We start from the raw sequence: 26,867 nt of genomic DNA on the forward strand, positions 1-26,867 counted from the left end.
TCAACCATCTAGGGTGGTCAGCTGCAGTAAACCTTTCATTTCTTCAAAATGCTGCTTCTGCCAACAGAATCTCATGTTTTCTTCTTTACAAACAGAAAGTCCTTTACATTTCAATTGTAATTTCACTTACTTTGGATGGGGCACAAAATTCAGTTCAACTTCTGGCCAGTTCCTACATCTCCACTCAATGATTATATTTTCATTTGTTAACAATTCCATATACTACGGTGATTTTCCCATCAAACATTTGTGATTTCCTTCCCTTTTCATCTTCTAATACAGCAGGAACCTTGTAAAACTTGTGCACCAAAGTTTCACATTGAAGACACTATACAGCTTCTCTACAAATGTATCAAATAGTTCCATCATGTGCAGTGCCACCACATTGGGAATCCTGATGCCCAATGCCATGGGAGATGAGGCCTGCAAGGTATTCTCACTCAGTCTCCTTTTAACAAGTGGCAATTCCTGAGTTGTCATAGCTTTGTTAGTAAATCATTCCCATCTTAAATTCCTTCCTACGTGCCTTCAGGCAATCTCAAAAAGCTTCCCTGCTCTTGACAGTACCTTCAGTTTTCATAATGTCCCCATCTTTATTTTTACTCACATTTGCCTCAATGTCATCTACTTCATTTTCTTCAGAAAGGTTGAATATTTCTATCAATCCCTTGTGCTTTGCTCTAGACTCTTTAATTATACCTTTATAACCCAGTTTGATATTCAATCATAAAATGAAATAAGCTTTCCTTTCCAGTTGCTGCAGAAAACCTCACCTTCCACTTGCTTCAGCTTACTGATCTTGCAGCAGCCAGCCTATTCTCTACAACAGTGACCACCAGTAGCTCATGGAACTTCCCCTTGGACCAGCTGGTGACATCCTGCTCTGTCCATTGCCAGTCGTTCATGTTGGTCTGTCTTCCCACTCCTCCATGATCCAGGGCAGGTCCCCTGCCCCACTTGGCCATGTCTGCACAGGTGCTGCAGCCTCGTTCAGATTCAACACATGATATATCCTGGAGAATGTTCTATGTGCAATTGAGAAGAATGCCTATTCTGTGTTTTTGGATGGAATGTTTTGTATATGTCTGTTAGGTCCTTCTGGTCTAGTGTGTAGTTTAAGTCCAATGTTTCCTTATTGATTTTTTCATCTGGATGATCTATCAATTGTTGAAAGTAGGGTATCAAAGTCCTCTACTATTATTGTACTGCTGTCTATTTCTCTCTTCAGATCTGTTAATATTTGCCTTATATATTTAGGGGATCCAATATGGGTACATAAATACTTACAAATGTTATATCCTTTTGTTGGATTGCCTCCTTTAATATTATATAATAACCTCCTTTATCTCTTATTGCAGACTATTTTATGTGGTATAAGTATAGCTACCCCTACCCTCTTTGGGGCTTCATTTCATGGAATACCTTCTTCCATCCCTTCAGTTTCAGTCTGTATGTGTCCTTAAAGCTGAAGTCTCTTGTAGTTAGCATATATTTGAATGTTGTGTTTTTTAACCCATTCAGCTACTCTATGCCTTTTGATTGGAGAATTTAGTCCACTTACATTTAGAGTAATTGTTGAAAGGTAAAGACTTATTTCTCCATTTTATTTGTTGTTCTGTGACTGTTTTATAATTCCTTTGTTTCTTTCTTCTTCCCTTGCTCTCTTCTTTTTATATGATGATTTTCTGTAGTGGTATGCTTAGATTCCCTTCTCTTTATCTTTTGTGTATTTACGTAGGTTTTTGCTTTGTGATTACCATGAGGCTTACATAAAACATCTCATATTTGTAACAGTTTATTTTAAGCTTGTTAATAAATTAACTTTGAATGCATAATAAAGCTTTACATTTTTACTATCCCACTCATGCACACACACATTTTATAATTTTGATGTTAAAATTTACATCTTTTATCTTGTGTATCCATTAACAAATTATTGTAGTTCCAGTTATTTTTAATACTTTTTTATAACTTTCATATGAAGTGATGATTAATTTACTCCATTAAAATTTTAATCAGAGTTCATTTTACTTTCGAAGGAAAATAATTCAGATATTAGAGCACGATTAAATCATAATTGTTCAGCTTCAATCTGTATTTATTATAAACGTCATTTAAACATTTTATTAGGTAAGTCATTTTGCGAGATTAAAAAACTATTATTTCTGATCAATATGTATTGAATTCCTAAGTAAGACTGCTCTATACTCAATGGTTTGCCCTAAACACAGACTCTATATTTAACTTAAAACTTTTATAAGGTATTTCTTTAAATTAAGAAAATTTTATATAACAAGGTATTGTTGAGATACTCAGCTATAAAATTGAGATATTGACAGTACCATTGGAATTATAATAATGGACTGAATGTGAGATTCTGAAAAAGGTGATGTTTCATGCTGAATCACCTACAGCAGCTTGTATTTGCAGGGCACTTTGCCAGGTTGGATTTGCACTCCGTGACTCAGGATTCTTGATAAAGATAACTTCCCAGTGTGGGAGAGTATAACAAAACATTTTTAATAATATGTTCTAACAAATTGAGTTTGAATTGCATGACTCATCTTTCTTTCTCTAGTCAATTTTAGATTCATTTCTTTGCAGAATCCTAGATTGTACTTAAGTGTTTCTTAAGGTCATTCATAGATTTTGGATTCCAAGTTCATAGAGACCTTGGCCTAAGTCCTGATACTATCTTTTAACAGGTTTATGAGTTCGGGAAAGTTACATAACCTTCTAAGCCTGCTTTCTCTCATGTATATAATAGAGATAATAGATAATTGTACCTGCCTCATAGGACTGGGGTGAGAATTAAATAAGAAATTGCATATAAATGTTTATCTCGTGCCTGATAAGTAGAAAAAAATGAATAAATGTTAGCTATTATATTATTATTATTTATTTGACAATGCCCCTTCCTCTAGTGGTTTGCATAGGGACATTGCAAATATAATCAAACTGGACTCACATTCTTAGAATTCAAAGTCAGTTCCACTGTATGCTCATGTCTACACAAAGCTACTGATAGAACTGGATCCCAAAGTTGGAATTCAAACCAGAAGATCTGCTTTGTTGTGTATATGACAATGTACACAAATGTCTTTTCACAGACCTACCTTTCAGCTGTGTTTAGCTTCTGTAATACAGATACAAACTAATTTAGACTTTGTTGCAAGATAGATTGCATAGGCAGCATGATTTGAAGCAATTGGAGTAGGTGGCTTTTGAGAAAGCTAAGCCGAAATGAAATGTATTTCATTACGGGTTTATTCTTGAGATGCAAAATATTTTAGGAAGACTAAGTCTTGATGTATTAACTTCTACATTTGCCCGTTTTAGTTTTCAGTTTCAAGGCAGGCCCAGATGGGAATATCAAAAAGGAAATGCCCATCTTATGTGTACACCCTGTGTGGTACCTTTGACTGTACAAAGATATTTGTTTTTGAGAGGATAATTAAACTGTCCTTATCCAATGTCTCTTGCACATTACATATGTGCATTTTTACAAAGGAAAAAACAAAACCTGACTGCAAAGCATAATTATAAATGGTAATAGTTACATTTTCATCATATGTATGCAATAAATAAGTCTGTCAAATCTAGAATTTGGAATTTGTAGTGTGCTTCCCTCCTGTACTGGTATATTTATTTTGCTCCTCTGCTAATGAGGCTAGCTTTAGATAGCCATGAGCATCAGTCTGAAATAAAAATTAAAAGTCAGTATATTACATTTCTCCTGTTCTTTCTGAATATTACATTGCTCCATAAGCTCATTGATGCTGGAATTCTCTCTCTCCTTTGGCACAATTTTCCTCTGTGGTATGATGCTATGAATATTTATGATACAATAAAACAATATAATAATAGGCATTTCCTAAACTTGTGCTGCATATATCTTCAGACAGGAGCTGGGAGGGCCAAATCTGTTAACTCCCACTAGAGAAGATCTTTATGTCCTGTGAAATAGATGGCTGTCCCAAAGACCTTCACTTCCACGTGAGTTAAATGGCTTCTGTACTGAAACATTCTGAGAAGAATTTTTTCTTCTTCCATGTATAGTTTGGACTCTCATCATCTCTGAAATATTGCCAGATTTTCCTTACATTGAGTAGGCATCAATTGATATCCTTATTCATCCTTCCTGTGTCAACCACTACAATTCATTCTTTTATAGCCACCTTAAATCTTTAGTCTCTAAAATTCCAGGGTCCAGAATACTCTGAGCGGATTATTATCTTGCTCAGTGAAGCGGTACTGCTTCATCCTCACTCATCCTCCATCACTTAACTGACTGGATTTCTTTTCGTTTATAAATTTAACTCAAATTGTTTTCTTTTTTCAAATATTTGCCAAACTTTCTCATTCCAGCCAATTTTCCCAGCTTGATACCTGCTTAGCTACACATAATGCTCCTGATCTGTGACTTTGGATATTTCCCCATGTCAGTCCCTGCAGTCATTCTTCTTATCTATGTTATTAATATAGTTAGAATTCATTCCATTTCCCATTAATAATTACTGGAAAAACAGGTTTTTTTATTTTATCAACTATTAAAGAAATTCTGACGTTCATATTATATGAATATCCTGATATTTTTATTGTAAAACTTCTTGGAATTATTTTAAAGCTATAAGATACCTCAAAAACACTTCTTCAACGTTTTTTTGGGGGGGGGAGTGTGTGTGTGTGTGTGTGTGTGTGTGTGTGTGTGTGTGTGTTTGTGTAAGAGAAAGAGACAGAAACAAAAACATAGACAGAAAATGCACTTTAATACATTTTTACAGGGGAACGTTTTTGGGAGACAGTTATCCACGAGTTTCTCACATTTCTGCATGCCTTATGAGCAGAGACACAGGCCTTTGTTCTGGACTATTATTTCAAGGATGTTAGTATAGCAAACAACCTCAGGAGATAGAGGTAGTTTCTGCCTCTGGAGCAAAAGGCAGTTTTATTTTTTGTTTTGTTTCTTTGTTTTTGTTGTTCTTGTTTGTTTATATCACTGCCCAGTATAATGAAAACATGTTTACCTTTGGTTAAAACGTAGGCATGTTTTCTACCTATTACAGAGGACTTGATTTCTCTAACTCATGTTTTGTGTCTCGTACTGTAACCCACTACATGTTCAGATGTCAGCTGAACCTCTTCGTGCCACCCTATGGGAATTGGAGCCTGGGGAACCAGTGTAAACACTGACAGTCTGGCTATTACTGTCATTGGAAATAATAAAGTCCTTTGTCTCCTATCCCAGGGGTTTATTTTTTATTTATTTATTTTTTGCCTTCTCTGAGTATCTATGAAAGAAAGGCAGAATAACTTGCTAGTCAGGTAAAATCTCAAACCCCTCCATTGTCCTGAGAGATGGGATGCTGGTGGAGACATGGCTTTCTGCAAGAATAAAGATAAGGGTCTCATGGCTGATTAACAGGAGAAGAGGGAAGTTTATGTGAGAAGATCAAGTGGGTATAAAAAGTCCTCCATTTTATTTTCTTTTACTTAAGAGGAATTGTGGAGATGATTTCAGGCCAAGCACTAGGAAGTAGATGTAAAGACAATTTCAAATGATGCCCTAGGTATTGCTAATTCTTTTGTAAGAGGGGAAACTGAAGGCTCTCATCCACTGATCATCCTCAGGCCTATTTCTTTGCATTAGCTGGTACTAGGACTTGTCCTGGAGTTCGGTGGCAGAAAGTTCTACCACCATTCATTAAAAAGAGATGTGCTGATGGGCTTTCCTGGTGGTGTAGTTGTTGAGAGTCCACCTGCCGATGCAGGGGACACAGGTTCGTGCCCCGGTCCGGGAAGATTCCACATGCCGCGGAGCAGCTGGGCCCGTGGGCCGTGGCCGCTGAGCCTGCGCGTTCGGAGCCTGTGCTCCGCAACGGGAGAGGCCACAACAGTGAGAGGCCCGCGTACCACAAAAAAAAAAAAAAAAAAAAAAAAGAGAGAGATGTGCTGAAGGAAGAGTAGAGGGAACTTCATGACCACTGAGAGTAGAAAGCAGGCAAGCCATTAGAATTTTGGTTAGTTGGCTGGGTAGATGAGACATGGGAAATAATGCCTGACTTGGGCATATAATACCTATTAAGGGAGAATGGCGATAGAAGGGTGGTCTTGTGACTTAGTGCCTTCTGCAGTCTAGCATGCCAACACTAGATGTTTTCAGAGACGACAATAAATGGTCTCAGGGCTTTGTGCAGGGGGTCCTAGCTACTATGAGGGAGCTTTGACCCTTTCAGGTAGATTTCCATGAGAAAGAAAACTCCTTTGGGAAAGCAGCATTGATAAGGATTTGTGCTCTTACTGCCCTGGGTGAGCTTTACAATGCTGATGGAAGTGACCCACTAATGAGTAAGAAATGGACCCAAAGAAGCCTAGTAAATTTGTTCAGTAAGCAATGTCACTTTGGAAAACTCCCCTAGGCCTTACATTGAAACTGAGAAAGAACTTAAGTTGTTATTTTGATAATGGAACTTCAGATGTCCTAGATTAAGGTGGAATAAAAGAAGTCTCCACTGCATATGTCACATCCAAACAATCCAAAGGGAATAAATCCACAGCCTCGACCAGAAAGCAATGTGACTATGGCAGTTGGATCAAAGGTTCCCCAAAGCTAAAATAGCTGGTGTCGGTGTGTGTAATCTTGGTGCTCATATATGGCTTTGGGTGGACTGAAAACATTGGAGGTTCATTTAGTTGAGCTGTATGTAGACACCACTCTGCTCACAATGGAAAGTAAACATGACTTGCTTTCTGATTCCTCCAGGCTCTCTCATTCCGCCCTCTTCATTAACCTGTCTTCAGCCACTTTAAAGGGAAAGATGATTTTGAATGAGTTCTAGGTGTCCCTTGACTCCATGAAAAACCAAAGGCCATATGCTTCCCTCTAGATTTGCAGGGGAATTTGGAGGAAGGAAAAAATTCAAATGTGTATAATTCTGTTGGAGAAAGGTCCCAAGTCACAATCTCTCCTGATTCTGTAGTTCAAGGGATACCCAGATTTAGGTAATGAGATTTGGGCTGGGTACACATTAGGGAAGGGGAGTTAATATGTCTTGTGGATGGGGCCCTTTGGGTCAGTTCAATGTACTGTTGTGATTTCTGCTCCTGAATGTACAATTTTATTAATTTATATGTGTTTACTGAATCCAGAGTGGATTCTCCCAATTAGGAAGTGTCACATATAGAAAACTGTTAGTGGGACATGTAAACCAGACCCTCTGCCTGTCTCCTCCAAGGTGGTCCATCAGAAGTGATGTATAATCCAAGGACGACAAGTGGAAATCACAGTCTCAAGGTCTTAAAGATAGCAAGGATAGGCTGCAATACCACCACAACAGCCCTGTGTGGCCAGTGAAAAATAATAATGGGAGATGGAGGCTTATAGTGGATTATTGGCAACTGAGTCTTGTTGTTGCTACTATAGCCCCACAGATGATTTCCATTACACCTACTGATGTCACTTGGTATGCTGTGTTAAACATTGGCAAAACTTTATTTTCTATCCCACTGGCACCTGAGGATCAAGACCAGTGTAGCTTCATGCAGCAGGGCCTCCAGTATGCATTTGTAGTACTCCCCTGGGGGTAACTACGCTCCCCTGACATTTGCCTTCAGGGGGGTGGCCTAGGTAACATTAATGTCTCTACTTTATGAAGTCTGAAGTCTTCACTAAATAGATGACAGCCTGCAGGTTTGCAACTTTGAAGCCTCAGTGTAAATGGTCTTGACTTCAGTGTTACTACATTTCTCCCAGCAGGAGTGGCTGATAAACCCCAACAAAATTTAGAGACGTGCTAGCCAAGGAGTATCTTGAGACTATGTGAGTGTATATCAAAGCTCTCAACCCCTCTGGCAATCAAGGAAAAACTGTCTCTTGGCCCCTCCTCAAAGAGAGATCCAACAATTTATAGAACTCTTTGAGTATTGAAGACTGCACATGTCTCGAGTGGGCATTCTACTTGGAACATGATATTGGCTGGTTCACAAATATGCATCCTTTGAATGGGACCCACACCAAAACTGTGGGTTGGAAGCTATCAAGTGAGCTTTGCATGATCTCTACACAAATGACCTCTGTGACTGATGATATTGCTGATTGGAATCTCTGGCAAAGGGAAGCACCATACATCCAGAGATGCCTCTTGCAACAGTGACATAGTTAAATCATAAAGATAACGACCACTTGGTTGAGAACATTGCTTGCCAAGATCCCCTACAGTAGCCCACACTGGCCAAAGTGAGGGAAATAAGGGAGCTCTGTAAGTTCTATTAAATTGCCTTTGTCACTTTTGCACTTCTGCACCTATCCCTTCTGAGTGTGAGCAGTGGATAACTGAAAAAGGTGAAGTTATAGCTACTGTAATGGAACACAGATATTTTATGGCAGTGGAGGAAGAGCATCACCCTGGAACTGGAGAGGGAACATCTTACACCCCGGGAGACATGGATGAGAAAGTAACATTAATACTTTTTTTTCTTTCAGACCATCCCTGGAGTCTTCCTCAAGATAAAGGCCCTCATGTATCTCTCTCAAACTAATGAGCACTTAAATTTAACTGATTTCAGGATCTGTTCTCCCCCACCAGGCAGCTCTGGTCACCATTGGATTGCCATTCCTCTTAAAATTACCAGAAGCCTATCAAAGGGGCAGATGATGGCCCTGGTCCCTACACTTCACAGTACAATTCCTGTCAACACCTTTAGTATCTGCTTCACCCTTATGCCAAGTACTGTAGTTCAGTGATGCTACAGAGTGGATAAAAGCCACCCAGCTGATGATGCAGAAAAGTAGGACAGAGCAGACTGACTGTCCTCAGACATTACCTTCAAAAACAATAACTAGATTCAATCGTTCAAACTAAACTGAGAAACATAAGATCTACTAGCTGGTTATGAGGCCACACTGGAGCGGAGTCAAAGTGTGCTACTGGATAATGTAGACCCCCCCCCTTCAGTGGCCCCAATAGCACTTTCTTTTTAGGGATACCACATGTACAGTTAGGACTCTATGTCTTGTATGGAAACCAAGCATTAGCTTATTTCTCTCCCCCAAATAGTGATTATAACCTTAGGAGTGGTCACAAGAGACGTCCAAGTTTTTAAGGAAATACTCCTAGAGAATAACATAGCCCTTAGATGACTGCGCCATCTTCCCAAAATGATTACTTGGGCAAGCTTTCCAGAAAGGGAACTGATTTGTACTTGCACCCACCTTGCAGTCAGTTTTCCCTACAATGTGAGTTGTCCAACTAGAAAAGGTGATACAAAATTTGTCTTTGATATTAGTTGAGGTGATCAAAGACACTGCCTCAGTCCTGGTATGTATTCAGGTTAGTAATAACTCAGTGATCAGGCTTGTGACAGATGATATTGCCCTCAAATTTTCTCCTTGAGTGCCAAGGTAGAGTCTTGTGTAATCTCTAAAACTCCTGCTGTATCAGACTAAGGCCATAGGCCAAGTTGAAAGGTCAATGTGGAAATTTAAGGAGAAAAACACCTAGATTTCTGAGGTAGATCCAGATGGTTTGTGAGATCTGCTCAGCTGGTTGGGTCTGGGACAGTTGATGTTAATACTGCAAATTTCCGCATACTGCAGCTCAGAGCCCTATTGATATCAGCCTTAATGAAATGTCGTGTGAGCCAAATGGAACATATTTAGCCCTAATCTCTATCAGCCAGATTAATCAATGTGGCTGACAGAGGGCTATGCTCAGAGGAGAAATTTTCCAGATGCCAAGACAGTGTTGGTTGGAAAGGTGGATATCATTAGAAGACACGTCTCCATAGGTCTTGCCTGTTTATTGCTCAGTATGACAAAGACAGTGTTTCTCTTGGAGGCAAAGATCAGGCAGGCTTGCTGCCCATTATAAAAGATTCAGTTTCCCTAAGGTTGGAATCCCACTCCTGGAATACAAACCATTGTGTGTGTGCAGGCACTTGGCTCATTTCACATTGTCCTATGGGGCACCAGCATAAATGCTGACAACTGCTATTGCTGTGACTAATAAAGTCCTTTATTTCTGCAGTCTCCTGTCTTCTGCCAGCACCCACGAAACTGCGGCAAGCTAACTTGCAACACAGGTAGAGTACGTCTCAGACCCTTCTAAATTTTTGACGTGTATAATATTGCTAATGTATACTAATTATAATTTTAGTTACACTAAGGAGAGTAGGAGAAAAAAAATCCTTAGTCTACAGATCTTGTAGCTAACATTTTCAAGGCATACTGGGCTTTAATTAAGTGAATAAATGAATGTGATTAAATAGAAGGAAATTCAGCACAGTCCTGAAGAGAACTTCTGATTTCCACTAAGAGGATTTATTTTAATATGTTGGAGAAATTGACGAAGGGTATAGAAAACGCCCGGTGACACAAATTCTGCTTTGACGTTTGTAGATGGTTCTAAGTCTGTGGATTGTTTACACGAGAACCTTGCTCTAAATGAATTTACTGCTTTTCTGGAGTGCGGGGTGAGTGTGCTGCTCCCAGGCCAACCTGCTGGCCCCTCCTAGGAATGACATAACAGGTTACAATACCCTCTAACTGAATTCTAGGCAATGAAACATATTGATAATCAGAACACTAGAACATCTGAAGATGATCCATTACTGAGTAGATGGGTATATGTTAATATAGTGTAAATCCGGAGTCATATGAATCAGATACATTTCTAAATTAGTTTTGACTTCATACATTAGAAGTAGCGGGGGGGAGCTTATTGAAAACTTCAGAAGTATATACAATATCTAACTAATGGATTTGCTAATAGTTGTTCTCTGACCATGGACATGAATCTAGCATTTTACATGTCATTCACATGAAGTTCAAAATGCCAGGTAGCCAAGAAATAGAAAACCATTATCTGTTTGGAGTCAGTTATTTAGCCATGCCTCAAGCATGAGTTGTTTAGTGAAAAATAACTAAGAATGGTAGGTCAAATCTTAAGGAACCATCTTTTTCTATAATGCCTTATTCTTATAGCAAAATGGACTAACACTTGTAATTCTACAATTCCATTCAGAAATGTGTGAGGGAAAGTGTACTTGGGAAAAAATACTAAAAATTTTCTTCTTTGCTGGTATGAGAAAAAGGTGCTGAGGGTAGGGAAAAGTTATTAGTTTGCTATTACTCAATCCTTGCTGAGCACAGAACATAAAATAGGAATAAAGAAAGGAAGTCAGCTCTCCAATCCCAGCTGCAGGCTGATGAATCACTTAGTGATTAATTGTTGCTACTAGTAATTGAAATAATATTTCAGAGAAGGAAAAAAAAGTATTTGGTCTCTAAAATGTTTTTTCCTAAAACTATCATTGCTGACATATTAAGGACTTTTAAAAAGGAGATATAAAGATCTTAATGTAAAGCTAAAATGAATATAACTCCCAAGATTGACCCAACATCTGGCATCAGGTTTTGAAAAACTTTCCTCTGGCCGTCAAAATCAGTCGTCCCCTTTACAATAACCAGCCCTCTGCTTAAAGGAGCTCCAGAGACGGGCGCGAGCCGCGGCTATCAGCGCGGACCCCAGAGACGGGCCGGAGACGCTAAGGCTGCTGCCGCCGCCACCAAGAAGCCTGTGTGCGAGCACAGGTCACTATCCACACCTCCCCTCCCGGGAGCCTGTGCAGCCCACCACGGCCAGGGTCCCGTGATCCAGGGACAACTTCCCCGGGAGAACACACGGCACGCCTCAGGCTGGTGCAAAGTCACGCCAGCCTCTGCCGCCGCAGGCTCACCCCACACTCCGGGCCCCTCCCTCCCCCGGGCGTGAGTGAGCCGGAGACCCCGTATCAGCGGCTCCTTTAACCCCGTCCTGTCTGAGCAAAGAACAGACGCCCTCAGGCAACCTACACGCAGAGGCGGGGCCAAATCCAAAGCTGAACTCCAGGAGCTGTGCGAACAAAGAAAAGAAAGGGAAATCTCTCCCAACAGCCTCAGAAGCACCGGATTAAAGCTCCACAATCAACTTGATGTACCTGCATCTGTGGAATACATGAATAGACAACGAATCATCCCAAATTGAGGAGGTGGACTTTGAGAGCAAGATTTATGATTTTTTCCCCTTTCCTCTTTTTGTAAGTGTGTATGTGTATGCTTCTGTGTGAGATTTTGTCTGTATAGCTTTGCTTTCACCATTTGTCCTAGGGTTCTGTCCATCTGTTTTTTGGTTTTTTTTTACTTTTTAAAATTTTTTTCTTAATAATTAGTTTTATTTTTTATTTTAATAACTTTATTTTATCTTATTTTATTTTATTCTCTTTCTTTCTTCTTTCTTTCTTTCTTTCCATTTTTTCTCCCTTTTATTTTGAGCCGTGTGGAGGACAGTCTCTTTGTGCTCCAGCCGGGCATCAGGGCTGTGCCTCTGAGGTGGGAGAGCCAACTTCAGGACACTGGTCCACAAGAGACCTCCCAGCTCCACGTGATATCAAATGGTGAAAATCTCCCAGAGATCTCCATCTCAACACCAACACCCAGCTTCACTCAACGACCGGCAAGCTACAGTGCTGGACATCCTATGCCAAACAACTAGCAAGACAGGAACACAGCCCCATCCATTAGCAGAGAGGCTGCCTAAAATCATAATAAGGCCACAGACACCCCAAAACACACCACCAGACGTGGACCTGCCCACCAGAAAGACAAGATCCAGCCTCATCCACCAGAACACAGGCACTAGTCCCCTCCACCAGGAAACCTACACAACCCACTGAACCAACCTTAGCCACTGGGGACAGACACGAAAAACAACGGGAACTACGAACCTGCTGCCTGCAAAAAGGAGACCCCAAACACAGTAAGATAAGCAAAATGAAAAGACAGAAAGACACACAGCAGACGAAGGAGCAAGATAAAAAACCCACCAGACCTAACAAATGAAGAGGAAATAGGCAGGCTACCTGAAAAAGAATTCAGAATAATGATAGTAAAGATGATCCAAAATCTTGGAAATAGAATAGAGAAAATGCAAGAAACATTTAACAAGGACCTAGAAGAACTAAAGAGGAAACAAGCAATGATGAACAACCCAATAAATGAAATTAAAAATACTCTAGGGCTTCCCTGGTGGTGCAGTGGTTGAAATTCTGCCTGCTGATGAAGGGAACACGGGTTCGTGCCCCGGTCCGGGAAGATCCCACATGCCGCGGAGCAGCTGGGCCCGTGAACCATGGCTGCTGAGCCTGCACATCCGGAGCCTGTGCACCACAACGGGAGAGGCCACAACAGTGAGAGGCCCATGTACCACAAAAAAAAAAAAAAAAAAATACTCTAGAAGGGATAACTAGCAGAATAACTGAGGCAGAAGAACGGATAAGTGACCTGGAAGATAAAATAGTGGAAATAACTACTGCAGAGCAGAATAAATAAAAAAGAATGAAAAGAACTGAGGACAGTCTCAGAGACCTCTGGGACAACATTAAATGCACCAACATTCGAATTATAGGGGTCCCAGAAGAAGAAGAGAAAAAGAAAGGGACTGAGAAAATATTTGAAGAGATTATAGTTGAAAACTTCCCTAATATGGGAAAGGAAATAGTTAATCAAGTCCAGGAAGCACAGAGAGTCCCATACAGGATAAATCCAAGGAGAAATACACCAAGACACATATTAATCAAACTGTCAAAAATTAAATACAAAGAAAACATATTAAAAGCAGCAAGGGAAAAAACAAATAACATACAAGGGAATCCCCATAAGGTTAACAGCTGATCTTTCAGCAGAAACTCTGCAAGCCAGAAGGGAGTAGCAGGACATATTTAAAGTGATGAAGGAGAAAAACTTACAACCAAGATTACTCTACCCAGCAGGGATTTCATTCAGATTTGATGGAGAAATTTAAACCTTTACAGACAAGCAAAAGCTGAGAGAGTTCAACACCACCAAACCAGCTTTACAACAAATGCTAAAGGAACTTCTCTAGGCAAGAAACACAAGAGAAGGAAAAGACCTACAATAACAAACCCAAAACAATTAAGAAAATGGGAATCGGAACATACATATGTATAATTACTTTAAATGTAAATGGATTAAATGCTCCCACCAAAAGATACATTTACCAGCCCTCTTATTTTCCTGTATAGTTTTCTTTTCAGTAGAGTTTGCTGTATAGAGAACACAGCATAATGTAGAACACAAAACAACGAAAAACTATTTAATATATATTGCCTCTTTTTCCAAAAAGCCAGTGAATTCACATTTACTGCCCCCAAAATGGTGTTTAAACTTTTTAATTAATGTTAATGTGAGTCAATGGACAGACGTTATCACGTTCTGAGTTCTGGATGTGTGTGGTCGTATGTCAAGAATCTGGGGGTGGGGCTTCCCTGGTGGCGCAGTGGTTGAGAGTCCACCTGCCGATGCAGGGGACACGGGTTCATGACTCGTTCCAGGAGGATCCCACATGCTGTGGAGCGGCTGGGCCCGTGAGCCATGGCCACTGAGCCTGCGCCTCCGGAGCCTGTGCTCCGCTATGGGAGAGGCCACAACAGTGAGAGGCCCGCGTACCGCAAAAAAAAAAGAATCTGGGGAGTCACTGCCTTCAGGGAGTTTACTGTTTGTAATTGTGGAGGTGCAGTGCATACAGAAAATGTTAGCAATAAGTATGGGACGCATGAGCCCTAGAGAAAGACATCGTGAAGTTGGACATTCGCATTTGGTGTGTGCTTAACGTGTTCGGGCCTTTTCAAAGTTTTTTCAAAACTAATCTCCACAATGACCCTGAGATGAAAGTATCATATCAGTTTTAAGTGATGAATAAATAGGGTCAGAAAGGCTAAGTGATTTACTCACTTTCACACTGCCAGTAAAAGGTAGAGCCAGTTTCAAATGTGGTTCTCTTTCTATCTGATTGCAAAAGGAGGAGAAAGGTAACTCCACATTTTATATCCTTGGAGATAATAAAAGTCTGAGATAATAGCATTTATAGAATAGAATTATGAGAAAAAGCTGGCATGGGAGGAGAGATGGCTTTACTTGTGTATATTGTTTCTGAAGCAATACTAGGACATATAAGAAGAAATATTCCATTATCAGATAGAGATTAAAAATCCTAGTTAAAAAAAGAAATCAGCCTTGGAGATGTGGGTATGGTATTCAACATTGTCTCACTGTAGACATAATGAAAAATAATAATAAATGAGCAAGTGTATTCTTGATTCCACACAACTAAATGATGCCATCTGGAAATTCAAATTTTAGGAGGTGTGATGAATAGTCGGCAAGGAGGGCTGTAACAATTCCTCCTGTGCCTGTGCATGCATGCAACGCCTCACATTAAAAATTGGAGCCTATTTTTTCTCCCTTGGAATACGGGTTAGACTTACTTGATCAATCAAATGTGGGAAAAGTGATGCTGTACTAGTTCGGGTCCTAGGTTTTATGTGACATGGCAGCTGCTGCTTTTATTCTTTTGCTATCCTGAGCCACCTGGTAAAGAAGTCTAGGCTGTCCATCTGGAGAAAGAGGCCACGTGGAGAGAGAGGCCCCAGCCAACAACCCAGCACTAAGGCCCCCAGCATGGGAGTAAGGCCATCCTGATCCTCCAGCCCAGCTACCATCTGAATGGGTGAGCGCCATCGACACAACAGAGCACAGAGAAGTCATCTCCGAGGAACCCTGCTCAAATTTCTGAATCACAAAGTCATGATTAATAAGTGTGTTTCGGGCTTCCCTGGTGGCACAGTGGTTGAGAGTCCGCCTGCCGATGCAGGGGATACGGGTTCGTGCCCCGGTTCGGGAAGATCCCACATGCCGCGGAACGGCTGGGCCCGTGAGCCGTGGCCGCTGAGCCTGCGCGTCCGGAACCTGTGCTCCGCGACAGGAGAGGCCACAACAGTGAGAGGCCCGCGTACCGCAAAAAAATAAATAAATAATAAATGTGTTTTGTTTTAGTCCACTACGTGTAGGGTACTGTGTTACCCAGTACTGCTAAAAGAGAGAAGAGACTGACAGTACATAATTAAACAAATATTTGCTTTTTCTTCCTGACAGGAAATGAAGCATTCTATTAAGAAACATAAAACAGGACTTGATAGCGAGCTGCAAAGGAGGTGGTAGAGAAGGGTTTGCATTGGGTGGTCAGAGAAGGCTTGCTGAGGAGGTAACATTTGAACAGAAAAGGAAGTTAGAGCACTGAATAGGTCACAGTGAGGAACCATGAACATCAGGAAAAAAATAATTCCCCAGTGTTTCATAATAGGTTATAATTGGCATGTCCAAAATCAAATTCCCATCTCTATATTGGCATCAATATAGAAGGCTCTTCACCATCTTTTCTTTTGTCTGTATTACTATTTGTATTTTAAAATGAGTTCATACACCATCTTCCTCAGAAAGGCCTGAGTTCTAACGTGAGCCAGTATCCTCTTCTACATCATCATTGCCAACGCATCTTCTTCTGGGAGAGTTGGAACATTTTACACAGCTTATTTCTTTTTACCCCAAACTTAAAGCTCATTTTGACCTTTCTAATCTCACAATATATATATATTGTAGGTGAAACGGCAGTACTTTCTTTCCTCTATTTACATTACATTCACTATCCTTTCTTTTATTTTTATTTTACTATTATTTTTTAATTGCCTGTTGGATCCCAGCTTAAGCACATCACCAAAATTTAGATTAAATCAAAAAAAGGTTTTTTTCTCCCCCCTTTGGCCAATGGCTGCTTAATCTGTCACTGAAAAGTAGCAACAAAACAAAGCTTTTATCAACCAGAAAATGTACTGTGCTTCCTTTGGGAAGGTAAACAAGACAGCAGATATAGAAGCCTCACTCAGAGGGGGAAAAAAGAAACTGAAGGATTTTAAGAGTAACACCTGTCAAATGGAGCAGTAATGTGTACTGCTTGACAAAATAGGCTGGTGACTGTCAAAATAAATAATAAACCTTCCAGCTCTGACTAATGATAGAACTACACCGAAGACTTGAGGGAAGCATCCAACAAAATGCAAAATTGAAAGGAAAATTGGAACAATCAGCACAGCCTCCCAACAGCTACATTTCAAGTAATTTTGGAAAAACTCAGACCATTCACCAAGTTTCATGGCAGATGGAAAAGTTCCAAAAACTCTTCTGATTGAGCATTCCTGTTTTGTTAGGAAATCACATCTATTCTGAAGGAGTGCCAAGAAGCTGGTTTCTGCTTTTTCAATACAGAAACAATCCTGCCGTGACTGTGGCGTTCTCTGTGCAGACATTCAGCTGACTGCCAATAATATCATCAGGAGGAGTGGGCAGAGCTGTAGCCCTTTGTAGGCAGAGTGGGGCAAATGGCAGAAAAGGCAGAGATCCCGGGAAAGGCCGTTTCTGATTCCTTTCTACGTCCATTTCTTCCCAGTTGAGGTACCTAGTTTTCTTTTTCCGTAGCTGCTTAGAGGATCATCTTAATTTTCCTTTCCAGAAAGCCAGATTTTCTAACGCGATTACAAAGAAAACTGCCCAAGAGTCTGCAGATAATGTTATGACCCTTTCCAGGGGCAGTTTCATTTAAACAAATTGTTTTGTGGAGGCCCCAAAACCCTTGATACATTTCTGCTCTAAAATTTAATAATACATCAAAAGTGGAAGAATATATTGTTTGTGGAAGAATTTTAAGCATCTCAAAAACATAGTTCTGCAAAAGCCATCTTGCTTCAGAAATTATCCACTTATGCCTCAAGTTCTTAGTTGCAGAGGTGAGGACTGGTTTGTCCCTCTGCCTGACTCCTTTAATTGTATTTTTTTCCCAGGCAAAGCTATTTGCTGGGCTCCCAAAGTCAAAGTGAAAGAAAGAGAAGGAAAAACACTAAACAGAGTTATCATCTCCCAAGGAGGGGCCACTTCTAGATATTATTTAGCCTACAGTAACATGACTTGCTTTCTCATTTAATTTTATTTATTTATGTTCTTCCATTATTTATTCCTCCTTTATCTGTTTCATGCATTATATTTATTGACTCTAGTTCCAAATATGTTTTTCATAAGAATTTGATTCTAAGTAAACAGTTTTGAGATGTGAAACAAGCAAAACATCAAATCTAAAAGCATACATTTGTTCCTTTCCAGCCAAAATTATTTCCTAAAATCTGCAATTAAAAGAAAATCCTCACCATTTAATTTATTTTAAACATTATCTCGGAGAGTTATACTAGTCTAAAATCTGCATTCTATATTATTTTGATAGCCATATTTATCGCAGCAAAAAATCAAGAATACTCAGATTACAGAATGAATATCTGAACTCAGGACCATACCAGATATATGAGTAGCAAGTAATTGTCAAGATGTGTCATAAGTGAAGTGAAAGGTTGGTTCCCTCCAATAACCATGACTCACAAATGGACAGGAATCAGGATGTTTTGGCTTTTTACCTAGTGATTTCAACATTCTAGGATGATTTTATTCACCAGTCCTTTTGCTTGATCCATCCTACTCTAATAGAGGGTGACCCAACCCAGTCACCATCATGTCCAAGGAATCCTGCACTTCCTGCAGCAGTTATTCTGCTTGGCAGGACTGTCTTCTCTAAAACCTTCTCTGCTCATTATTCTTGCTGCCTCTGCAGGGTCAGTAATGTGTCTGCCAGTAAAGTGTTGTCTCCTTCCATTTCCTATTCCCATAACCACAAAAAGTAGAAGCAGTTCCCCAGTTGAGGAAAGAGCATTTGTCCATTAATAACCACACTAGTCTAGCAGTGAAATCCCCTGCTGATGCTCTAGTCATTTTTAACTTGGACTACTATAACCACATTCTGTGCTGTCTCCAAGGCTTTATTCTTCTTTCCAGTTTAAAATCATCTGCATTCTGCAGATCTAATCATTTTCTAGATGGACTTAACTTATGCCCGTGGGGAGAAAGAGCCTGGGCTTGACAATGTTGCATACAGGGAGTGTGGTGTGGAATGGGGAGATGTGTGTCTAAAAGGGCTATTTAAATATACCATATGATGACAGGGACCCAGCTTCATAGTTTTTTTGCATTCCAGGAATCAGGAACTCTCAAGATCTTGTTACAATTTTAATGACTACATTTGACAAATTATGGGAATTTGCTCTGCCTGTGTCCCAGCTTATTACATAGTATTTAAAAATATTTTATGTACAGCAAAATGATTTGACTTACATACATCATGAAATGATTACCACAATTCGTTTAGTGAACATCCATCATCTGTTATAGATACAAAATTAAAGAAATAGAAAAAACTGTTTTCCTTGAGAGGAGAACTCTTAGGGTTTCCTCTCTACACAACTTTCATATAGAACATACAGTACAGTTGATTATATTCATCTTGTTGTATGTTACATTCCTAGGACTTATTTATCTTATAACGTGAAGTCTGTAACTTTTGACTACCTTCATCCAATTCCCCTTCCCCTTCCCCCCACCTCTGGTAACAAATCTGATCTCTTTTTCTATGAGTTTGTTTGTTGTTTTTGAAGTATAATTGACGTACAGCACTCTGTTAGTTCCTGTTACACAACATAGTGATTTGACATTTCCATACATCTCAAAATAATCATTACAATAAGTCTAGTTACCATCAGTCACCATACAAAGATATTACATAATTATTGACTGTATTCCCCACATCTTACATTTCATACTGGTGACTCATTTATTTTGCAACTGGAAGTGTGTACCTCTTAATCTCCCTTACCTATTTCCCTCAACCTGTCACCCCCCTGTTTGTTCTCTGTATCTGTAATTCTGTTTTTGTTTTGTTATGTTTGTTCATTTGTTTTTTAGATTCCACATATAAGTGAAATCATATAGTATTTGTCTTTCTCTGTCTGACTTATTTCACATAGCATAGTACCCTCTAGGTTCATCCATGTTTTTGCGTATGGCAAATTTCATTCTTTTTTATGACTGAATAATATTCCATTGTATATAATACCACATCTTTATCCATTCATCGACTGATGGGCCCTTAGGTTGCTTCCATGTCTTGGTGTTGTAAATAATGCTGCAATGAACATAGGGTACATATGTCTTTTCTAATTAGTGTTTTCCTTTTTTTGGATAAATACCCAGGAGTGGAATTGCTGGATCTTATGGTAGTTCTATTTTTAATTTTTTGAAGAATCTCCATACTGTTTTCCATAGTGGATGCACCAATTTACATTCCCACTAAAAGTGCAGAAGGGTTCCCTTTTCTCCACACCCTCTCCAGCACTTGTTGTTTGTTGTCTTTTTAATAATAGCCATTCTGACAGGTGTGAAGGGATATCTCACTGTGGTTTGATTTGCATTTCTCTGATGATTAGTGATGTTGAACATCATTTCGTGTCCCTGTTGACCATGAATATGTCTAACTTAGAAAAATGTCTGTTCAGATTCTCTGCCTATTTTTTAATCAGGTTGTTTTTTTATGTTGAATTTTATGAGTTATTCGGTGTATTTTTGATATTAACCCTTTATCTGATATATTGTTTGCAAGTATATTCTCCCATTTAGTAGGTGGAATTTTTGTTTTGTTTCTTTCACTAAAAAGCCTTTTAGTTTGATGTAGTTTCATTTGTTTATTTTTGCTTTTGTTTCCCTTGCCTGAGGAGACATCCAAAAAAATACTACTAAGACCTATGTTAAAGAGCGTACTACCTCTGTAGACCTTAAACTTATACAGTGCTGTATGTCAATTATAACTCAATAAAACTGGAAGAAAAAAATAATAAAATTTTTTAAATTTAATAAATAAATAATAAATTAATAATTGAGAAAACATGCATCATACAGGAAACATTGTAAGACCTGAATGTAAGGCAAAGCTCTTATATTAAAGGGTAATTTGGGGAGAAATCTGCCTTACATTTATTTATTATCAGATTAAACAAACACATAGGTTGTGTGTGACATGTAGCAGATGCTCAATAAATGTGTTTCCTTCCATAAGCCGTATATATATATATATAGATAGATAGATAGATAGATAGATGGTGTTTGTGTGTGTACGCGCAACTTTTGCAAGCTGAAAAGCCACCAAGGAGTACTGCCATTGTTTAATAACTTCCTCTTGGATGCAGCCAATCAGCAGAGTCAATTTTTAAGAAACTCCTTGAGCAATAGGTACGTTGTCCACCAAAATCTGCAGATAAGAAAAGAGTAAAAGCAAGAGCAGCATGAGACAGTGATAGAAAAAGAGCAATTGTTTGCTACCCCTGGACATTGTTTAATTTCCTGGCATCCCAGACATTTTTGTGGCTTATAGTTTAGAATTACTATAACCCTCTAAGAAAGAGTTAATTCATTACCAAATGGTGAGCCATTTCCTGTCTATTCAATTGTAGAATCAGAGTCAGCTCTATTTTATCAAAGGAACATTGGCTGTCACCCAGCATTAATCACTTTCAGAACAATTATGATTTATTTTAGACATAAGGCTATGGATCTCTATTTCCAGATTCCATTTTGGCAACTTTGAGCCTTACCTCTTATGTAAGATTATTGCTGAAAACAGTGCTTCTCCAAATTGTCTTCCTTCACTTTTTTTGTCTCTAAAAAAAAATTAACTACATTCAAGCTAGTGAACTGATGTGAGACCAATGCTAGCTCAAATATTGTTTGCATATAATCCTACACAGATGTGGAGCCAATAGGGAGCTAGATCACTGTGTGCTTTTATACGTCTTTTAGTTAAGTTAAAAATCCAAAAGCTAAATCTTGTGTTCTGGGACATGTGAATTTGACATTTCCTGGAGGCTATTAGAACCATAAACCAATGAATAGACTATATTCATCCATTTAAGTTGTTTGTGACTGTGAAAGACTAAATATTTACTGTGTGTTTTATCCTTAGATACAATATAATGATATCATCATTTTAATAGCTCTTTACTCAAATGTGGCTGCATCTCACTTAGATTTTAGAGACATGCATTTAAAATAGTTTGGGTCTCATTAACCATTTGAGTAAGGCCCAAGAATGACAAAATATATAGCAAGAGTTCAAGGCGTTGAAATTATGATTTTAGTTTTGATTTGTCTTCCCTCCTGGGTCTTGCACTATTTACCAAACTTTGCTCTAAATGTTCAGATAAGAAGATATATTTGTTCACACACAGTTAGTCAGAAGAAGGTTACTAACAGATCCCAGGCATCTGCATACAAATACAGGGCTACGCACACAAATAGGAATTGGGCAATGGAATGTGAATGAACCAGGACAAAACTGTGGCAGCCACTATGGAAGCAATGAAGGCAATGTGGCCCACTGCAGGCTGCATGAATGACCTTGTTGTATATAGGAAAATATAGTATTATCTCATAAAACCTATTATCTTGTCATTTGCTTTTCCTTTTAGAGTCCTACAAGTGCCTGAATGTTCTTCCTCTCATTATTTTCCCTGTGTAGACTCTTACGGTTTCTGGAAAGAAAATTGAGTTGGTATATTTGGTTAATATTCTTCTTCCCCTCTCCCTCCCATGTAGGATGAAAACAAAATCTGGTTTATTTTCAACACAGAAATGTAAGGACAACACTGACTAGTTTCTTCTTTTTTCACTTATATTAATTCTCAGTCTTTTGCATAGAAGAGAAATAAAACATACTGACTGACATAGACATTATCAAAATAAATTTATGGTTACCTCCCCTAAGGTGTACAAAGGATATGATCTATTAGGACTTTTGTACTAAGACTTTTGGAAAGCTCCATTCATAGCAGTTGACCTCAATGATTATTTCATAAATCATTATCCTAAAGCACCTATCTAAAATGTTTTATAATACCTTGGTTAGAGCATTAGTCAAGCCATAGTTTATGTCATGATGAGGTAGAATCAAAATGAAAGAAATGAAAGCTAAGGGATTTTTTGGTTTTTAATATACTGATCCTTAATGAATGCTCAAAGAAAATCATGTATATACAAAGGGATAATGTTTCTTTCTATCCCACAGCAGCGGGGAAGTACACACATGTATATATGAGATTAAATGTAATGTTAATAATAAAGACTATAAACAACAAGGTCCTACTGTATAGCACAGAGATCTATACTCAATATCCTATTATAAACCATAATGGAAAAGAATATTAAAAAAAGTATATATATGTATAACTGAATCATTTTGCTCTACAGCCAAAATTAACACAACATTGTGAATCAACTATACTTCAACTATATGTAAATCAACTATAAAAAAATAATAAAGACAGTGATATACTAGATAGACATTAAAATATAAGTAAAATAAAACAAAGCAAATATTTAAAACAAAACAAAAACTCTCAGTTATTTATTGACTTTAACACTCAATTTCCTTATGCTATATGGGAAAGATATCTGCTGTGTAATACTTTACAAACTTATTGAAAGTATAAAATGAAACAATGTGCTTGAAAGAACTCTGAAAATCAAAAGCAACAGGTCATGAGAAGATGGTATTATTACTTCACTGGTAGTGCTGGCAAGTGAGGATATATGAGCAACACCTTGTGTCTGCCTTTTAAGTGGAAAAATCATACCCATAAAATGTCATGGGTAAAACAGTAAGGAGTTCTCAGCTTCCTTTGAACATAGCGGAAAGCTACACAGAAGAGATAACATTTGGACTTGATATTGGGGGTAAAGTAAGGGTTCTTCAAGTGGAGATAAAAGAAAACAGTACTCTGAACAGAGGAAACAATATGTACCCCTACAGATAAGCAAGAAAAATCATAATGAACTCATCAAACTTGTGGCTGAGATGGGGGAATGGGAAGATAGTGAACCAGAGGTGGCTGAAAACAAAACTGGTATATCAGGGTCATTCATGTGTTAGTCTGAGGAGTCAAGATTTTATTGCCTAATGGATGGAAACTCTTGGATTTTATTTATTTATTTATTTATTTATTTATTTATTTATTTATTTATTTATTATTGAACTGTGGTTGATTTACAATATTATATTACTTTCAGGTGTATGGCATAGTGATTCAGTATTTTTACAGATTATACGCCATTAAAGTTTTCACAAGATAATGGCTATTATTCCCTGTGCTGTACAGTGTATCCTTGTTGCTTACCTATTTTATTCATAGTAGTTTGTACCTCTTAATCATATACACCTACCTTGCCCCTCCTCTCTTCCCTCTCCCCATTGGTAACCACTGGTTTGTGAACACTGGGGTGGGAAAGCTCTTGAATTTTTAAAATGGAAAATGTATAATACGATGTGTATTTTTGAAAAAAAAATTAACCTCAAGTCAGCAGTGTGGACCTGTTATGGAAAGGATTGGTAAACAGACTAGAAAGAAAAATGGCTAGGAGGTTATTACAATTATCCAGAAAGAAAGGATTAACAATCCATGCTAATTTGGTTGTCCTGAAAATGGTGAAGAAGGATGAGTTTGAGAGGTAGAGATATGGCAGAATTAATAAGATCTGTTAACCATTTAGAGTTGTGGAGTAAAGGAGAGGTAGTGATATGTCGGTGTATTAGGGATTTCTGGTATATAAAATGGCAGTAATTCTCTAAGCATGTACTTAACACTCTACCAGAATGAAAAGTATATATTGCTCTAGTGTGGTTCTCTGCTGTGTTTGCCAGTAAGTAGTTTATTTCTTATTTGACCCTCTTCCCCACAGTATATAAAGCATTTTAAAAACATGTAAAGCAGATGCAAGTTAGCAATCCTTTCTTTTTAGTAATTTCTCAGATGAGATATAGAAGATTTAGGAAAAATTCCACTGTGCCCACCCCTTCTTATCATGCTTTCATTTGAACAGCATTCAGTCAAGTCCTGGGATTTCAGCCGGGGTCTTTCCTACATGATTGGTGGTGTGGTCATGAATCACTGTGACATGCATCTCCTGAGTTTTTTTCACCCAGTTCACTGATATACTTTGTTCAAGAGTGCAAATGTTCATGGTAAAAACTTACTTATCTCTTTCTGTCTGTTTAATGCATGACCTTAAAATGCCTGCATCATTGCTCTCTGGACAGCTCACACTCTAACCTCCCATGAGGCAGGAATTGAGCTTAATTAATTCCTGTTTATAACACTCAATACTGTCTTCTAAAAATATGGACATTTAATAAATGTTTTGGTGATAGTGGAATAATTTGTCTCTTCTAGGGTGCATCCCTTTCAACTGAACCTAGAACAGCATACATTGTACTGGTTTAGGGAGGATAAATGTAATTCCATGACAATTAAAAATGATAGGAGGAGTAAAAACCCATCCATCTGCCTAATGACTAAACTTCAGTGGTGAAGATTTGATAATTCTAGTGAAGTTGTTAGTGGAAGAGTCTTTTATTTTAACACATTTTAAAAATTCAGGGAAGTTTGACTGCTCCTGCTAGCTCAGTAGTGTCGAGTCTCTTGAGGCAACCTCAGTGAACTCAGGAAAAGGAGAGGATCGGTATTTGCACTTTAGAACAAAAGAAAACATGATTTGTTTCTGTTTAAATTAATTCAATCTTTGTTCATATTGTTTCCAATATGGTACCCAAATCAAAGAATTTAAGTTCCCCCTTACACACACACATATACACATGTGTGTGTGTGTGTATGTATATATACATATATACATATGACCTTATATAAAATATATATGTGTATCTTCCCCTTGGAAAATAATCATTTTTCTTTATGTTTTATTACTTGAAAAGATTAAAAGATTATTATATTCAACTTCTTGCCTCTAAAAGCTGCTTATCAACTGAAATGGGTATATATCAATTAAAATAAGCTTTTATTGATAGAATTTAAGAATTAGATTTTTTTTTATTGATTTAGTTTGTGTATGGATTTGTGTGTGTGTGTGTTTTAATACCTACAAAAATTGACCCATGCGGTCCCTAGGGACTGCTTGCTGAAAACTTGGCTGATTGGGTAAGTCTTCTTTTCATAGTCATATAATCAGTACTGTTTAAAAAAAATGTTTTTTTAATTAATTAAATTTAAAAAAATCTCAAAATGAAGCAAAACAGATTTGTAAAAATTTCTCATTCTTACCAGAACACATTTTACAAATCTGTTCTATCTAGGTTAACATGTATTTTCAAACAACAGGAACATTAAAAGTACAGTATAACTCTGTGTCCTAGGCTATTGAATAATTTCTTCTTGCTCAGGCCCCAGAGCAGAAGTGCATTGGTTATTTCAATGACTTAGAGAAAGCATTACCTGAGTATTTTCACATCAAGCTTTTTGTTTCCAGCCAAGCCTGTTAAAGCAACCATTGTGATTATACTGTATTCCTTACTAACATATAATACACATTCAATTTAATTCTTTTGCTGCAGTTATTTTTGTGGTAGATGGTGAGTTCTAAAAAAGAAACAATACACTCACGCCAGTAGTTTTTTGTATGCGTCAGGAATAGGATATTTAGAATTTCATTTGTAGAATTTTAAATCATGGAGTTGATTTTGTAGATACCACTGAAATATTTAAGAGACACAGTCTTATTTTAGAAAATGTAGTTCCCATTTTATCATTTATATTTATGTTCCAGTAAATTTGCTTTCTCCTTTGATTTAATTTTATCCACTGAAAAATTGCCTCTGATGTGTTTTGCATTTCCCGCCCCTCTCCAGATGTGTCCTTCCATGTTTCACCGCCAGCAGATTTACTCTGGTGTTGTTAGCAATTTCTGCCACCACAGAAAGTTATGCTTTAGTTTTTTCCTGTGGTCCCCTTGCAAAGGTGTAAGCGAAAATGAGCTACATTTCAGTTCAAAAGGACATTTCTGTCCAGTGAAGCTACTTAGTTGTTTCTTTGAAAATTTAATTTTTATGCCTAAAAATAACCATTGTTAGCTTCTATTGACATTTTGAGACAAATTTTACTATTCCTAATGGTATTTCCCTTGAGTTAACATTTTTTATTTATATACTTGATTTTTTAAAGGTTTCTTGAATTCATAATTAAATGTATTATGTCCATGACTTCTAAAG

At 38.1% G+C, this 26,867-nt stretch overlaps 1 pseudogene; it reads right to left on the minus strand.

Moving 5' to 3' along the window:
* LOC137204894 (activator of 90 kDa heat shock protein ATPase homolog 2 pseudogene) lies at positions 1 to 26,150 on the minus strand (annotated as a pseudogene).
* Between the last annotated feature and the right edge of the window lie 717 nt (positions 26,151 to 26,867).

Source organism: Pseudorca crassidens, chromosome 13 (genome assembly GCF_039906515.1).
Source record: "Pseudorca crassidens isolate mPseCra1 chromosome 13, mPseCra1.hap1, whole genome shotgun sequence".
Lineage (NCBI taxonomy): Eukaryota > Metazoa > Chordata > Mammalia > Artiodactyla > Delphinidae > Pseudorca > Pseudorca crassidens.